Source organism: Nerophis lumbriciformis, linkage group LG17 (genome assembly GCF_033978685.3).
Source record: "Nerophis lumbriciformis linkage group LG17, RoL_Nlum_v2.1, whole genome shotgun sequence".
Classification (NCBI taxonomy): Eukaryota; Metazoa; Chordata; class Actinopteri; order Syngnathiformes; family Syngnathidae; genus Nerophis; species Nerophis lumbriciformis.
Window position 1 is genome coordinate 36,788,824 of NC_084564.2, and position 16,771 is coordinate 36,805,594.

The 16,771-nt window shown below is 37.1% G+C and overlaps 1 protein-coding gene across 4 annotated transcripts in view; it reads left to right on the forward strand.

Annotated features, from left to right (window-relative positions):
• The window catches only part of lrfn1 (leucine rich repeat and fibronectin type III domain containing 1), a 706,779-nt gene that overhangs the window by 216,990 nt on the left and 473,018 nt on the right, over window positions 1-16,771 (forward strand). The window contains exon 1 of one of the 4 annotated variants that reach the window (XM_061973172.1): window positions 2,059-2,666. The exons of the other annotated variants lie outside the window; for them this stretch is intronic. The gene's annotated coding sequence lies outside the window, so the exon portion shown is untranslated. Of the gene's footprint in view, window positions 1-2,058; window positions 2,667-16,771 lie in introns of those variants that run through there. 4 annotated transcript variants of the gene reach the window in all.

Sequence of the window (16,771 nt, forward strand, 5' to 3'; positions counted from 1 at the left end):
AAGTGCTGGTGCTGTAGTTGTAGGAGATGCCTCAAAACATCATCAGGAGTCGCGACAAAACCCGAAAATGGCAGAAAATGCATATTTTTGGGGGGAAAAAAAAATCGCTAAAATGTCGTAAGGGGGGACCCTTACACAAAAATTCAAAAGAACGGACTTGCTTCAGCAGCACAATACTGGTCCTGTAGTTGTAGGAGATGTCTCAAAACGTCATCAGGAGTCCCAACAAAACCCAAAAATGGCAGAAAATGCATATTTTTTAAAACTTTTTTCGCTAAAATGTCGTAATGGGGGACCCTTACACAAAAATTCAAAAAAAACGACTTGCTTCAGCAGCACAATACTGGTCCTGTAGTTGTGGGGGATATCTCAAAACATCATCAGGAGTCTTGTCAAAACCCGAAAATGGCAGAAAATGCATATTTTTTTGGAGAGAAAAAAATTGTTAATGTATAAGGGGGGACCCTTACACAAAAAATCTAAAGAACGGACTTGCTTCAGCAGCACAATACTGGTCTTGTAGTTGTAGGAGATGTCTCAAAACCTCACCAGAAGTCCCGACAAAACCGGAAAATGGCAGAAAATGCATATTTTTTGAAAAAAATGTTTCGCAAAAATTTCGTAAGGGGGGACCCTTACACAAAAATGTAAAAAAACAGACTTGCTTCAACAGCACAATCCTGGTCCTGTAGTTGTGGGGGATATCTCAAAACATCATCAGGAGTCGCAACAAAACCCGAAAATACTAGAAAATGCATATTTAAAAAAAAAAAAAAAAATTAAATTGTTAAAATGTCGTAAGGGGGGACCCTTACTCAAAAATTAAAAAAAAAACGGATTTGCTTCAGCGGCACCATACTCGTCCTGTAGTTGTAGGAGATGTCTCAAAACATCATCAGGAGTCCCGACAAAACCTGAAAATGGCGGAAAATGAATTTTTTTAAATGTTTTAATTTTCGCTAAAATGTTGAAAGTGCTGGTGCTGTAGTTGTAGGAGATGACTCAAAACCTCATCAGGAGTCCCGACAAAACCGGAAAATGGCAGAAAATGCATATTTTTGGAAGGAAAAAATTTGGTAAAATGTCGTAAGGGGGGACCCCTACACAAACGTTCAAAAAAACGGACTTGCTTCAGCAGCACAATACTGGTCCTGTACTTGTAGGAGATGTCTCAAAATCTCATTGGGAGTCCGGACAGAACCCGAAAATGGCAGAAAATGCATATTTTCTGGAATTTTTTTTCGCTAATATGTCCTAAGGGGGGATCCTTACACAAAATTTTAAAAACACAGATTTGCTTCAGCAGCACAATACTGGTCTTGTAGTAGAACATCCGGCGGGCCAGATTGAAAATCATAACGAACCGCATGTGGCCCGCGGGCCGTATATTGCCCAGACCTACCCTAGATAGTAGTGTTTGCTTTAGTTTGGTTCTTGCATACTATTAACTTTATTCAGATCAAACAGTTGCATGTTAAAAAAAAAAGGAACCTGTTTTAAATATTGTGTTGATATTTGAACATCCCTATTTTCGGAAGGTGGTTGAAGTTTAATGTGTTGAAGCCCGATTTTTTTTTGGTTTGTATTGTTTACTCGGCATTTGGTGCGGGTGACTCACTTCTGAAGAAGTCCGAAGATCTGTTTGTTTACACTGTGAGCTCAGGGGAAGTTTATGATCTCTTCACCCTCGCCCGCCTATACAGCATAGTGAGGGTAATCTCACCTTATTGAGGCCTTTTGTTTTGGTTTGTTCAATCGGTTATCACATTTACCGGTGTGATGGAATAACTTCTCATAGTAATAATAATAATAGATTTTATTTGTAAAAAGCACTTTACATTGAGTAAACAACCTCAAAGTACTACAGTATATTAAACAAAATAAAAATAAAAAGATAATTAAAATAAAAACTAGAACAACCTAGTAGCTAAAACTAGTATGCATGTATGTAAAAAAAAAAGGCTTTTTTAAAAAAAAAGAAGGGTTTTTAAGCCTTTTCTAAAAAGCATCCACAGTCTGTGGCGCCCTCATGTGGTCAGGGAGAGGTAAAGGTATAGGTCCGATAATTATCGTTTACACCCAACTAAAAAGAAAGATGGGTTGAGGTATGTTGAACTGCGATGAGGTGGCGACTTGTCCAGGGTCTACCCCGCCTACTGTTTGAATGCAGCTGAGATAGGCTCCAGCGACCCCAAAAGGGACAAGCGGTAGAAAATGGATAGATGAATGGTTGAAGTATGTTCAATTGGGGTCAGGTATGGCAGAGACGTATCAAGAAGTGCTACTGACAGTTTGGTTATGTTTGGGTTTTCCTGTGTTTAGACCCACTTCCTGTCCTGGTGCTTTTGTTTTGTCAGCGTTTCCTGTTTGGTCCCTGTGTTTTGCAGCATCTTTACTCTCTGTCCCATGTCCTGTCAGCACACCTGTGTTTTGTTTAATTAGTTGTATTCAGTTCCACCTGAGTCATTCTTGCTGTTCCTTGGAGACCGATGCCGAGTGTGCTGTTTATGTGTGCTTTCTGCTTCCTTGTAAGTGATAAATAGTTGTTGTTTTTTTACTCGCATTCCGCCTGCCATTCTCCACATCCTCGGGGGTCACGCTCAAGGAACGCTCTCCACCTCTTGACAGGACGTACTTTGTCTCTCCATCGCCTTCAGCTTCCTCAGGTAGGCACTTGTCATCCTGGAGGTGTGATTGGGCTCCTTATTATGTCGGGAAAGTTGACATGTGGTTCAGTTTCGTGTTCAGAACAAAACTCATTGCGTCCACTTCTTTTTTTTATCTTAGTTCAACGGGACGGTGTGGCTCAGATGGTAGAGCCGCCTGGCCAGCAACTTGAGGGTTCCCGGTTCAAAACTAGCCTGTGTCATTCTTGTAGTCCAGGGGTCGGCAACCTAAAAATATCGAAAGAGCCATATTGGACCAAAAATACAAAAAATAAATCTGTCTGGAGCCGCAAAAAATTAAAAGCCTTATATATATGTTATGATGAAGACAACACATGACGTAAGTGTCTATATTAGCTATATTAGCCTACTATCAAAATGACTTAAAAAGCCTTATATAAGTGTTGTAATGAAGGCAACACATGATGTAAGTGTCTATATTAGCTATGTTAGCCTACTATCAAAATGGCTTAAAAAGCCTTATATAAGTGTTTTAATGAAGACAAAACATGACGTGTCTATATTAGCTATATTAGCCTACTATCAAAATGACTTAGAAAGCCTTATAAAAGTGTTATAATGAAGACAACACATGACGTAAGTGTCTATATTAGCTATATTAGCCTACTATCAAAATGACTTAAAAAGCCTTATATAAGTGTTATAATGAAGGCAACACATGATGTAAGTGTCTATATTAGCCTACTATCAAAATGACTTTAAAAGCCTTATATAAGTGTTATAATGAAGGCAACACATGATTTAAGTGTCTATATTAGCTATATTAGCCTACTATCAAAATGACTTTAAAAGCCTTATATAAGTGTTATAATGAAGGCAACACATGATTTAAGTGTCTATATTAGCTATATTAGCCTACTATCAAAATGACTTAAAAAGCCTTATATAAGTGTTATAATGAAGGCAACATATGATGTGTCTATAGTAGCCTACTATCAAAATGACTTTAAAAGTCGTATATAAGTGTAATAATGAAGACAACACATGACGTAAGTGTCTATATTAGCTATGTTAGCCTACTATCAAAATGACTTAAAAAGCCTTATATAAGTGTTATAATGAAGGCAACACATGACGTAAGTGTCTATATTAGCTATATTAGCCTACTATCAAAATGACTTTAAAAGCCTTATATAAGTGTTATAATGAAGGCAACACATGATGTAAGTGTCTATATTAGCTATATTAGCCTACTATCAAAATTACTTTAAAAGCCTTATATAAGTCTTATAATGAAGGCAACACATGACGTAAGTGTCTATATTAGCTATATTAGCCTACTATCAAAATGACTTTAAAAGCCTTATATAAGTGTTATAATGAAGGCAACACATGATGTAAGTGTCTATATTAGCCTACTATCAAAATGACTTTTAAAGCCTTATATAAGTGTCATAATGAAGGCAACACATGACGTAAGTGTCTATATTAGCTATATTAGCCTACTATCAAAATGACTTTAAAAGCCTTATATAAGTGTTATAATGAAGGCAACACATGACGTAAGTGCCTATATTAGCCTACTATCAAAATGACTTAAAAAGCCTTGTATAAGTGTTATAATGAAGGCAACACATGACGTAAGTGTCTATATTAGCTATATTAGCCTACTATCCAAATGACTTTAAAAGCCTTATATAAGTGTTATAATGAAGGCAACACATGATGTAAGTGTCTATTTTAGCCTACTATCAAAATGACTTTAAAAGTCTTATATAAGTGTTCTAATGAAGGCAACACATGATGTGTCTATATTAGCCTACTATCAAAATGGCTTAAAAAGCCTTATATAAGTGTTATAATGAAGGCAACACATGACGTAAGTGTCTATATTAGCTATATTAGCCTACTATCAAAATGACTTTAAAAGCCTTATATAAGTGTAATAATGAAGGCAACACATGATGTAAGTGTCTATATTAGCCTACTATCAAAATTACTTTAAAAGTCTAATATAAGTGTTATAATGAAGGCAACACATGACGCAAGTGTCTATTAGCTATATTAGCCTACTATCAAAATGACTTAAAAAGCCTTATATAAGTGTTATAATGAAGACAACACATGACGTAAGTGTCTATATTAGCTATATTAGCCTACTATCAAAATGACTTAAAAAGCCTTATATAAATGTTATAATGAAGGCAACACATGATGTAAGTGTCTATATTAGCTATATTAGCCTAATATCAAAATGACTTTAAAAGTCTTATATAAGTGTTATAATGAAGGCAACACATGACATGTCTATATTAGCTATGTTAGCCTACTATCAACATTATTTAAAAAGCCTTATATAAGTGTTATAATGAAGACAACACATGACGTAAGTGTCTATATTAGCTATATTAGCCTACTATCAAAATGACTTAAAAAGCCTTATATAAGTGTTAAAATTAAGGCAACACATGATGTAAGTGTCTATATTAGCCTACTATCAAAATTACTTTAAAAGTCTTAAATAAGTGTTATAATGAAGGCAACACATGATGTGTCTATATTAGCTATAATGAAGGCAACAAATGATGTAAGTGTCTATATTAGCTATGTTAGCCTACTATCAAAATGGCTTAAAAAGCCTTATATAAGTGTTATAATGAAGGCAACACGTGATGTGTCTATATTAGCTATATTAGCCTACTATCAAAATGACTTTAAAAGCCTTATATAAGTGTTATAATGAAGGCAACACATGACATAAGTGTCTATATTAGCTATATTAGCCTACTATCAAAATGACTTTAAAAGCCTTATATAAGTGTTATAATGAAGGCAACACATGATGTAAGTGTCTATATTAGCTATATTAGCCTACTATCAAAATTACTTTAAAAGCCTTATATAAGTCTTATAATGAAGGCAACACATGACGTAAGTGTCTATATTAGCTATATTAGCCTACTATCAAAATTACTTTAAAAGCCTTATATAAGTGTTATAATGAAGGCAACACATGATGTAAGTGTCTATATTAGCCTACTATCAAAATGACTTTTAAAGCCTTATATAAGTGTCATAATGAAGGCAACACATGACGTAAGTGTCTATATTAGCTATATTAGCCTACTATCAAAATGACTTAAAAAGCCTTGTATAAGTGTTTTAATGAAGACAAAACATGACGTGTCTATATTAGCTATATTAGCCTACTATCAAAATGACTTTAAAAGCCTTATATAAGTGTTATAATGAAGGCAACACATGACGTAAGTGCCTATATTAGCCTACTATCAAAATGACTTAAAAAGCCTTGTATACGTGTTATAATGAAGGCAACACATGACGTAAGTGTCTATATTAGCTATATTAGCCTACTATCCAAATGACTTTAAAAGCCTTATATAAGTGTTATAATGAAGGCAACACATGATGTAAGTGTCTATTTTAGCCTACTATCAAAATGACTTTAAAAGTCTTATATAAGTGTTATAATGAAGGCAACACATGATGTGTCTATATTAGCCTACTATCAAAATGGCTTAAAAAGCCTTATATAAGTGTTATAATGAAGGCAACACATGACGTAAGTGTCTATATTAGCTATATTAGCCTACTATCAAAATGACTTAAAAAGCCTTATATAAGTGTTATAATGAAGGCAACACATGATGTAAGTGTCTATATTAGCCTACTATCAAAATGACTTTAAAAGTCTTATATAAGTGTTATAATGAAGGCAACACATGACGTAAGTGTCTATATTAGCTATATTAGCCTACTATCAAAATGACTTTAAAAGCCTTATATAAGTGTTATAATGAAGGCAACACATGATGTAAGTGTCTATATTAGCCTACTATCAAAATGACTTTTAAAGCCTTATATAAGTGTCATAATGAAGGCAACACATGACGTAAGTGTCTATATTAGCTATATTAGCCTACTATCAAAATGACTTAAAAAGCCTTATATAAGTGTTTTAATGAAGACAAAACATGACGTGTCTATATTAGCTATATTAGCCTACTATCCAAATGACTTTAAAAGCCTTATATAAGTGTTATAATGAAGGCAACACATGATGTAAGTGTCTATTTTAGCCTACTATCAAAATGACTTTAAAAGTCTTATATAAGTGTTATAATGAAGGCAACACATGATGTGTCTATATTAGCCTACTATCAAAATGGCTTAAAAAGCCTTATATAAGTGTTATAATGAAGGCAACACATGACGTAAGTGTCTATATTAGCATACTATCAAAATTTCGACAGAAATGTTGTATTTAAATTGTTTTTCTACAAATTTTTGCAACATTGGAAATAGAGATGTGCGATAATATCGGCCGATAAATGCTTTAAAATGTAATATCGTAAATTATCGGTATCTGTTTCAATTTGTAGTTTTATTTTTTATTTTTTTGTCCTGTCCATCTTCTCAGGCAAATCATATAGTTGATGTAGATGCCCATATCAGCTGTTCAGATATAGCCCAGTTTATAATTTCCTGTTATACAGAATGCCAGGCAGTCTTGCACTAAAGGAGGACTATGTTATTAGGGACCGCAGAGGACCCTATTGTATTTGTAAGGTTTTATTATTATTATTCCGCCACCTCTTTGAGCTGTAATTTGACCCCCTTTAACATGCTTCAAAACTCACCAAATTTGACACACACATCAGGACTGGCGAAAATTGCCATATAATCAAAAAACCAAACTTTAAAACTCAAAATTGCGCTCTAGCGCCCCCTAGGAAGAAAACACAGACAAAACTGCCTCTAACTTCCAGTACAAATGTCGTAGAGACATGGGACAAAAACATCCTATGTAGGTCTCACTTAGACTTAGATTTCATACATCAACTTCCTTCAGCAAAAATCAACAGGAAGTTTGCAAATCCCCCTTCAAAACAAACATTTTTTTAAAACCGCCACCTTTGCCTCTTTGAGCTGTAATTTGACCCCCTTAACATGCTTCAAAACTCACCAAACTGGACACACCCATCAGGACTGGCGAAAATTGCGATCTAATAAAAAAAGCAAACCTCAAAACTCAAAATTGCGCTCTAGCACCCCCTAGGAATAAAACACAGACAAAACGGCTCCTAGGAAGAAAACAGACACAACTACCTGTAACTTCCAGTAGGAATGTCGTAGAGACATGAAACACAAAACATCTATGTAGGTCTCACTTAGACCTACATTTCATAAATTGACAACCCCCAGCAAAAATTTAACAGGAAGTTTGCAATTCCCCCTTCAAAACAAACGTTTTGTAAAAACCGGTCACCTATTTTCAAACATTATCTCCTCTGAGCGCGTTTGTCGTGTCGGCTTCAAACTAGCACAGGAGAGAGCTTGAACCCTTCTGATTAAAAGTTGACAAATAGTTGTAATTACTGCTCCGGTTTGGATTGTATGTGCCGTCAATGTCGGTCCCGTCCATCGCTGCTTGCATCTTTAATTGTTTACTTTATTACTCTAGGATACTGTGGACTGAAGCTGTGTGCCTTTATTGTTTTTGTAGCTGTTGTTTTGAGGCATGTTTAAAAAAAATAAAAAAAATAATGCAATATGTGAAAGTCAAAGTATTGTACTTGCCATAGTTGTAGTGGGTATCAGGATTATCTCAGGAAGAGCATGTCCCAAATTCCAAGCTGCTGTTTTGAGGCATGTTAAAAACAATAATGCACTTTGTGACTTCAATAATAAATATGGCAGTGCCATGTTGGCACTTTTTTCCATAACTTGAGTTGATTTATTTTGGAAAACCTTGTTACATTGTTTAATGCATCCAGCGGGGCATCACAACAAAATTAGGCATAATAATGTGTTAATTCCACGACTGTATATATCGGTATCGGTTGATATCGGAATCGGTAATTAAGATTTGGACAATATTGGGATATCGGCAAAAAAGCCATCATCGGACATCTCTAATTGGAAATCATTAGTAAAACTGAAGCTTCTCACAGGATGAGACAACTTCTGGAAATTACTGGCTCATAATGGCCAAAGGTATAGATGTGTGTGTTCAAGTTTAAGGAAACGGCAGGCTGTCTTCTTCTAATGGATTTATTACAAACTTTGCAATCTGGGTAACGTTTGCTGTGGTCTGGAGCAACATGGCACACAACTATGAGAAATGCAGCCAATATTTTGTACGTATAATGTGTCATGATACTTGCAAATATAAATTAAACACACAGAGGACATGAGTAAAGGAAATTAAATGAGCTCAAATATACCTACAGACGAGATATAATGATGCATTATGTACTTACAGCTAGCCTAAATAGCATGTTAGCATCGATTAGTCATGGATTGACCAAATATGCCTGATAAGCACTCCAGCAAATCAATAAAATCAACAAAACTCAACTGTGTGCATTCATGTACAGCATAAAACGTTTGGTGGACAAAATGTGACAAAGGAGTGGCACAAAAACATTAGTAAAATGGAAGCTTCTCACAGGATGAGATAACTTCTGGAAATTACTGGCTCATAATGGCCAAAGGTTTCGATGTGTGTGTCCATGTTTAAGGAAACGGCAGGCTGTCTTCTTCTAATGGATATATTACGATATTTGCAATCTGGGTAACGTTTGCTGTGGTCTGTAACAACATGGCACACGACTATGAGAAATGCAGCCAATATTACGTACGGATAATGTGTCATGAGACTTGCAAATATAAATTAAATACACAGAGGACATGAGTAAAGAAAATTAAATGAACTCAAATATACCTACAAACAAGATATAATGATGCAATATGTACATACAGCTAGCCTAAATAGCATGTTAGCATCGATTAGTCATGGATTGACCAAATGTGCCTGATAAGCACTCCAGCAAATCAATAAAATCAACAAAACTCAACTGTGTGCATTCACGTACAGCATAAAACGTTTGGTGGACAAAATGTGACAAAGGAGTGGCAAAAAAACATTAGTAAAACGGAGGCTTCTCACAGGATGAGATAACTTCTGGAAATTACTGGCTCATAATGGCCAAAGGTAACGATGTGTGTGTCCAAGTTTAAGGAAACGACAGGCTGTCTTCTTCTAATGGATATTGTTGCGTTTTGGACCAGTTGTTCCTCCCAGGGAATTCAAGTCACAAGTCGCTCCCAAGCTCTTTATGACACTTAAAGCTGAGTAGAAAAACCACCAGAGACAGAATAGGTATTTTGTAATATATTTGCAAAGCTTTGCATATACATTGAGACCAGTCCAGCATAGAACATTCAATCGCGCCGCCAAGATGGTCTGACCCCCCCGACAAAACCCTCTCCCCTCTTAAGTCTCTCTTCCTCCCACCCTGGCAGTCATGTCTCTCCAGCCAAAACACATGCCCATTATCTCTCTCTCTAACATTCCTCACTCAAGGTTAAGCACACAGTTTTGCAGACAACCAAAAGACCACAATTGGAAGAAAAACACTAGCTGTTTTGTAATAAGATTATGAAATAAAAAGAAGTAACACTTAAATTCGGATATATGTAAATATCTGCCTCCGACAATATATTACGATATTTGCAATCTGGGTAATGTTTGATGTGGTCTGGAACAACATGGCACACAACTATGAGAAATGCAGCCAATGTTACGTACGGATAATGTGTCATGACACTTGCAAATATAAATTAAATACACAGAGGACATAAGGAAATTAAATGAGCTCAAATATACCTACAAACGAGATATAATGATGCACTATGTACATACAGCTAGCCTAAATAGCATGTTAGTATATATTAGCTTGCAGTCATGGGCTGACCAAATATAATAATAATAATAATAATAATAATAATAATGGATTAGATTTTAAAAAGCCCTTTTCTCTTATTAGATACTCAAAGCGCTCACAGAGAAGTGAGAACTTGCCTGATAAGCACTCCAGCAAATCAATAAAATCAACAAAGCTCAACTGTGTGCATTCACGCCCAGCATAAAACGTTTGGTGGACAAAATGTGACAAAGGAGTGACAAAAAAACACGTCTTTCTGTGGCAGCGTCGGAGAAAGTTGTACATGTAAACAAACTACGATGAGTTCAAGGATCGCTGAAATTAGTACGACGAAACGGTGCTGGCCAAATACTCTCATCAGTGAAACATGTTTAATATAAACAGTGGGATTTCTAACAATTAGGAAGGCTTGTGTCATGTTTGTCGTCCTCCAGAAAATATATTAAAACAATTTTTTTTTCTTCATCTATCCACTTGACGGTGCGATGCGTCTCTAAAGCCGCGGGTTGCTGACCCAAGTCCTTGTCACAGCTGTTGTGTCCTCGAGCGAGACACTTCACCTACCTTGCTTCTGAGGTGTCGTGGTTAGCGCCTTGCTTGGCACCTTCCGCCATCAGTGTGTGAATAAGTGTGAATGGGTGAACGTGATGTATCTTTGGGTAATGTTTCAGGCACGATGAAGCACTATATAACCATTTACCATTTATTTGCATTGTTGACGCAATATGCCAAAATACAAAGATAAATGCATACAGTCGTGGTCAAAAGTTGACATACACTTGTAAAGAACATAATGTCATGGCTGTATTAAGTTTCCAATTATTTCTACAACTCTTTTTTTTTTTTTTGTGATAGAGTGATTGGAGCACATACTTGTGAATTTATTATGGGTCTACTGAAAATGTGAGCAAATGTGCTGGGTCAAAAGTATACATACAGCAATGTTAATATTTGCTTACATGTCCCTTGGCAAGTTTCACTGCAATAAGGCGCTTTTGGTAGCCATCCACAAGCTTCTGCTTGAATTTTTGACCACTCCTCTTGACAAAATTGGTGCAGTTCAATAAAATGTGTTGGTTTTCTGACATGGACTTGTTTCTTCAGCATTGTCCACACGTTTAAGTCAGGACTTTGGGAAGTTCATTCTAAAACCTTAATTCTAGCCTGATTTAGCCATTCCTTTACCACTTTTGACGTGTGTTTGGGGTCATTGTCCTGTTGGAACACCCGACTGCGCCCAAGACCCAACTTCCGGGCTGATGATTTTAGGTTGTCCTGAAGAATTTGGAGGTAATCCTCCTTTTTCATTGTCCCTTTTACTCTCTGTAAAGCACCAGTTCCATTGGCAGCAAAACAGGCCCAGAGCATAATACTACCACCACCATGCTTGACGGTAGACATGGTGTTCCTGGGATTAAAGGCCTCACCTTTTCTCCTCCAAACATATTGCTGGGTATTGTGGCCAAACAGCTCAATTTTTGTTTTATCTGACCACAGAACTTTCCTCCAGAAGGTCTTATCTTTGTCCATGTGATCAGCAGCAAACTTTAGACGAGCCTTAAGGTGTCGCTTCTGGAGCAAGGGGCTTCCTTCTTGCATGGTAGCCTCTTAGTCCATGGCGATGCAAAACAGGCTTGACTGTGTTCCAGCAGCTTCCAATTCATTGCAGCTATCACCTGCTTTTTGGTGGTTCTCGGTTGACTCTTCATCATCCTGACCAATTTTCTCTCAGCAGCAGGTGATAGCTTGCGTTTTCTTCCTGATCATGGCAGTGACAAAACTGTGCCATGCACTTTATAGTTACTGTCTGCACAGTTGCTCTTGGGACCTTTTAAGCTGCTTTTAAATGGCTCTAAGTGAATTTCCTGACTTGTTCAAGTCAATGATTTGTTTTTTCAGATCTGTGCTGAGTTCCTTTGATTTTCCCATTGTGGCGTTTGTAACCGAGTCTACTGACTGCATCACATGAGCCTTATTTAAATGGGCTCAGAGAAGTCAACAGATGTTGTCAATCATAATCACTCACATGAAGTTTAGAGGCCATGCCATGAAGCTAATTTTATTTGAGTGTGACTTTTCTACATCACCAAAAATGATAATGTATGTTGCTGTATGTATACTTTTGACCCAGCAGATTTGCTCACATTTTCAGTAGACCCATAATAAATTCATAAAAGAAGCAAACTTCATGAATGTTTTTTGTGACCAACAAGTATGTGCTCCAATCACTCTATCACAAAAACAAATAGAAATGATTGGAAACTCAAGACAGCCATGACATGATGTTCTTTACAAGTGTATGCAAACTTTTGACCACGACTGTACATACTGAGGTGCATGCAACATTGAATCCGGATGTTCAAGTACAGTAACATTTCCCAATAAAACCCTGATGGTTTTTGACAACAAATGTGATACTGTAAGAATTACTGTAAGATATTAAGAACACAAAGAAAGATCACATTGTTGCAACGTAATTTCATTGTGGAAGATTACAAGTGTTAATGCTGATAATGTAAGGCAGGGGTGTCCAAAGTGCAGCCCGGGGGCCATTTGCGGCCCGTAGCTAATTGTTTATCGGCCTGCCACACATTCTGGAAATAATTTTGTCGAAATAAAAAAGAACATTAAAAAAAGTGGAATGAGGTGAAATCTAATGAGACAAAGTTGCAATGTTGACACAAAAGCTGCCATTCAGGCTGTTTTTTTTTTTCTTTTGTCTTTCTTTATTTTTCTTTTTTTCCCATTGCTCAAAAAAAAAAAAAATAATGACAAAAAAATCCATGTTATAATGAATTATTTTCAGGGCTCCAATTACTTCAAATATTTCACTTTAAAATGTTTTATGTGGTAAATATTGCATATATCGTGTAGTAGCCATATAAAAACATCAACATTTTCTTTGACAAAAGCGCATAAAACAAACAAAATAATAGTTCCAGCATAAAATCGACAGATCTATCTGAAGTTGAACGTGTTGAAAGTAAAAGAAAAACCTAATAAAAATGTCTCACTTAATGAGTGGGGCACCTTTTTGGATCCCAAATATATTTAGTGATTTTTTATTTATCTTTTCACTGTGATTTACTCAAAAATATGAAATAATTCAAATCAATGGTGTCCTGCAATATTGATCTTTTAGGGCTCTAATTACTAAATACTGCATATTTCAGTTTTACTATAAAAAAAAACTAAGTTGTTTTTGACAGAAAAGCCATAAAACATTTATTTTTATTACTTTATATCAACTTGAAGTTGATATATAGATTTACTGTAAGCGTTAAATAATTAAAACAAATAATAATCTGACTTATTTTTAACATTTTAATGACTGAGACCCCTTATGGTCCCCGGGACCCCTAAAGGTAAAATATATTTTAAAAAATCCATATATTTTGTTATGGTTTGAAAACGAAAAATATCAAAATAATTGTTCCGTGTGCGGCCCTCGGTGGAAAAAGTTTGGACACCCCTGATGTAAGGGAACGTGTGAAGAGACACAATGCAACCATTCCATAGTCTTCATAGGAGATTGTTATTTAATTGCAAATAACAGTTCCAAATTAAAAAAATGTGCCATTTCTGCTGATATTGTGCCATCCCATCCCCTGCAGCCCATTGTCTCCAAATTTGCATTTCATTTTGAGGGAGAATGACAGAGCGGCTTTTATGCAGATGTGTCCCACTGTTCCTCGTGTTCATTATCTCCAACACAGCACCATGAATCCGCACGCCGCTCTTTTAGGGTTTGCATACCAACACGCTTTCATCAATTAAACATATCTTTCTCAGATGCTAAAAACCTATTAAATCTGCATTTGATTCGTAGGGGGAAAAAATAGTGTTATTTCCCTGAGATAATGCCCGTGGTTTGATTTATAACGGGGTGAGTTTTGTTGGGGTGGTGATGCACTTTTGAGGGGGTTGGAGGGCCAAAGGGAGAACTGTTGGACTGCAGAACTAAAGCACCTTGCACACTGCAGAGCTGTCATTAATCAGAGGCTGGGCTTGACAGTAGCGCTGCATTCTGCTTTCACAACCTTTTTGTGCAATATTCATATTTATTATTTGTACTTGCGACTCGCCCTACCAATACCTTTGCTGCCATCAATCATAATCAAACAGTGTTTCAATTAGGGTACTATACTGCCTCGGAAAAATGCCGGTACTATTTGTCAGTTTGTTTTCTTTTACGGACAAGACATAAGAGCCATCAACCTCACCCTCTGGGTGATTTAACCCCCAAATCCAACCCTTGATGCTGAGTGCCAAGCAGGGAGGTAACGGGTCCCATTTTTATAGTCTTTGGTATGACTCGACCGGGGTTAGAACTCACGGCCTACCGATCTCAGGGCGGACACTCTAACCACAAGGTCACCAATAGAATCGTAGTTTGTTGCCATTTTTTGTTTTACGACCTTTTCTTTGAACTGTTTTGTGGCCAAAGGCAGCACCTATTTATGACCCCCTGTCCCTTAGAAACAGCTGTTGCCATGTAATTAGGGAAAGTCTTAAACAAGTTGAAAAACGTATTCGGGTGTTACCATTTAGTGGTCAATTGTACGGAATATGTACTGTACTGTGCAATCTACTAGTAAAAGTTTCAATCAATCAATCAAACCAGTAGATGGCAGTCACACATAAGAGATATGTGCAGACTGCAACGTGGCGGCAGTCACACCACTGCAATATGACTCAAGTAAACAGCAGCGAAATTGTATATTTTCCATTGGAAATATAGAACATTACAAAAGTCGATCGACATGTTTTAGTACGACTTTGGTAAGCTATGAAGCCGCAACGCTTGATGGATAGCACTGTTAGATAGTACTGTAAATTTATGGTCTTCCACACCCGTTTAAACTCTGTCCGTGCTAACAAAAGCAAGACGTTTTGATTTTGTTCCAAAGAAAAGAAAAGTGTTGTCAGTAGTTTGGTTTTGCGGCAACCACCATGGAACAAACGACAACACACTGCAAAGTGCGGGAAATGCAACTCTTCACGAGGTGACAAGACCCCAAATCCAACCCTTGATGCTGAGTGCCAAGCAGGGAGGTAACGGGTCCCATTTTTATAGTCTTTGGTATGACTCGGCCGGGGTTTGAACCCACGACCTACCGATCTCAAGGCGGACACTCTATCCACAAGGCCACCAGTAGAATTGTAGTTTGTTGGCATTTTTTGTTTTGCGACCTTTTCTTTGAACTGTTTTTTGGCCAAAGGCAGCACCTATTTATGACCCCCGTCCCTTAGAAACAGCTGTTGCCATGTAATCAGGGAAAGTCCAAATAAAAGAGGAGGCTTACAATCTTTCGTCAGAGCGTGGTGAGACTGTTCAAAGAGTACAGTCCAGACGTCTCTCCTAAATTGAGCCACATTTAATTATGTCTCTGTTTAATTCCTTGCTTCTTGTCTTGTTTAATAGATGTCATCACCTGACAAAAGTTAAAGTACCAATGATTGTCACACGCACACTAGGTGTGGTGAAATTTGTCCTCTGCATTTGACCCATCACCCTTGATCACCCCCTGGGAGGTGAGGGGAACAGTGAGCTGCAGCGGTGGCCGCGCCCGGGAATCATTTTTGGTGATTTAACCCCCAATTCCAACCCTTGATGCTGAGTGCCAAGCAGGGAGGTAACGGTTCCCATTTTTGTAGTCTTTGGTTTGACTCGGCTGGAGTTTGAACTCACGACCTACCACTCTCAGGGCGGACACTGAGCAGGTTAACCAGTAGAATTGTAGTTTGTTGCTATTTTTCCTCTCCAAGGTGTTATTACTTGTAGTCTCTGCCGCAAAGTGGCACTCAGATGAAAGAGCGGTACTGGTACTTTTCAAAGGTGGTGTAGTACCGATTTCAATTGATAATTGCCGCAACACTTTATTAGTACCGGTATACCGTACAACCCGAGTCGATATATGTAAGACCTACCGGTCTCAGGGCGGACACTCTAACCACCAGGCCACTGAGCAGGTCAATCTAGCTACTTAGCTGCTTCTAAATCACTAATCCTCGCCTCCGTGGCGACAAATAAAGTACGTTTCTTACAAGTATCATCCCTGCAGGACGTGGAATGACTAATCATGCTTCACTACATGAAGGATACAAAAGTTTACCGGCTAACTGCAAGCTGGCGCTCCTCAATGTAAACAAATGGGTGGAGCGATACAAACAGTACACATCGATTGTAACGATACCAAGTACAAGAGCTGTATTTAGCAGACATTATCTGGCGTTTTGTCTCACAATATCATGCAAAACCAACTTGTCTTACCTCCTCATGTCATTTGCTATAGATAATATTTTAGAATGTATAACAATTAAAATATGTCAGGAAAAAAGCAAAAACATATTCATCAGTTGTATATATAGATCACCTAAGTCAAGTATAGA